Raw genomic sequence first — 1550 nt, 5'->3', positions numbered from 1 at the left:
TAAACTGCCATGCTTGCAGAATCATAAGAATTCACTTAGATTTAATTTCAATAATCCTATACTTCTGCTCCAAAAAATCTCTCTTAACATTTTTTAAATCATAACTTTAGGACATAGAGATCATAATTATTAATTGAACCTGTGCTTTGGCCTGTAATAGAACACTACAACTAACCAATCAAGTTTGAGATGAAGGTATAAAACTCAGTTATTGAGATAGCATGTCCTTCTCTCCTGAAAGGGAGCATCAGGACGCTCACCATAACCACGCCACCAGACCCTGCACCAGTCTGTTTCACTCGAAGTGTCCCAGAAGGGGGTGGGTAATACCCCTCCCCACCCCAAGGGACCCAATGCAGGCAGCCAAAAATCTCCAGAACTCAACCACAGCCATGCTTACAGCTGCTCTCCACACACTCGGGCTGAGCTTCACCTATGAGTGAAGCTTTTCTTGGACCACGTGGCCCTATTCGCAGCCAAGAGACACTTCATATGACACACCCTACCTATACTCTAAGAGTACTGCACCACATTTGATGGGATTCAAGGTAGGAGGCGCCAAGCTTAGAGGGAAATATTATATCATTTCAGTTCTGCTTTGGGGCAGGAATTGGCATTTGGGATGGAAACACCCAAAAACTGGTGGCAGGAATGTGTAATTGGTGGTGGTATTGGTGTTTGAATATTAAATTTAATCAAATATTGTGAATTACTATATAAAATTAATTTTTTAAAGTTCTGTCTGGAGCGATAGCACAGTGGGTAGGGCATTTGCCTTGCACGCAGCCAACATGGCCAACCCGAGTTCGATTCCTCCGCCGCTCTCAGAGAGCCTGGCAAGCTACCAAGAGTATCTCGCCCGCAGGGCAGAGGCTGGCAAGCTACCCATGACGTATTCAATATGCCAATCACAGTAACAAGTCTCATGAAGGAGACGTTACTGGGCCTGCTCAAGCAAATTGATGAACAACGGGAGGACCGTGACTGTGATTTCTCTATAACCACAAAGAAAAAACAAAATCCAATGCCATTACTTTCTCTTCAAGGTTTCACAACTTGAACTTTATGCAAAATTTTTCACAAAGATAGACAGAACTCTCTTTACTTGCTTTGTGTAGACCCTAATCAGTCCATTTATTTTTTTTATTTTTTAGCTCCATGGTTTTAAACCTAGTGGGGGTTTTTGAAACTCAAGAGAGTCCCTGGTGGCCACAAAAATCTTAGAGGCATTGCTGGTGTTACTGCAAATATCATCATCTTTGTTTAGATAAGATAGGATTTGGGGTCTTAAAAAATTCATTTTACTAGTCATGGCATTTTTATAATATTCCTTTACCTTATTTATACCTTATTTTACCTATTTACTCTTTTTCCAATTGCAAACTTAGTTGAAAGTTCTTTGAATTTTTCTTAGACCCAATAATCAACTTAGAAATCTTCCAACTTAACTGTGATCCAACACGTCAAGATGTATGTTGCTTATCACTCATCTTGAGACAAAACAAAAAAATATCAACAATAGTTTTAGCTATGCCTTGAATCCTTTGAAG

The sequence above is a fragment of the Sorex fumeus genome, unplaced genomic scaffold, assembly GCF_029834395.1.
Source record: "Sorex fumeus unplaced genomic scaffold, SorFum_2.1 ptg000006l, whole genome shotgun sequence".
Taxonomy (NCBI): Eukaryota; Metazoa; Chordata; class Mammalia; order Eulipotyphla; family Soricidae; genus Sorex; species Sorex fumeus.
The sequence above is the reverse complement of the archived record's forward strand: the minus strand, read 5'-3'. Positions refer to the sequence as shown.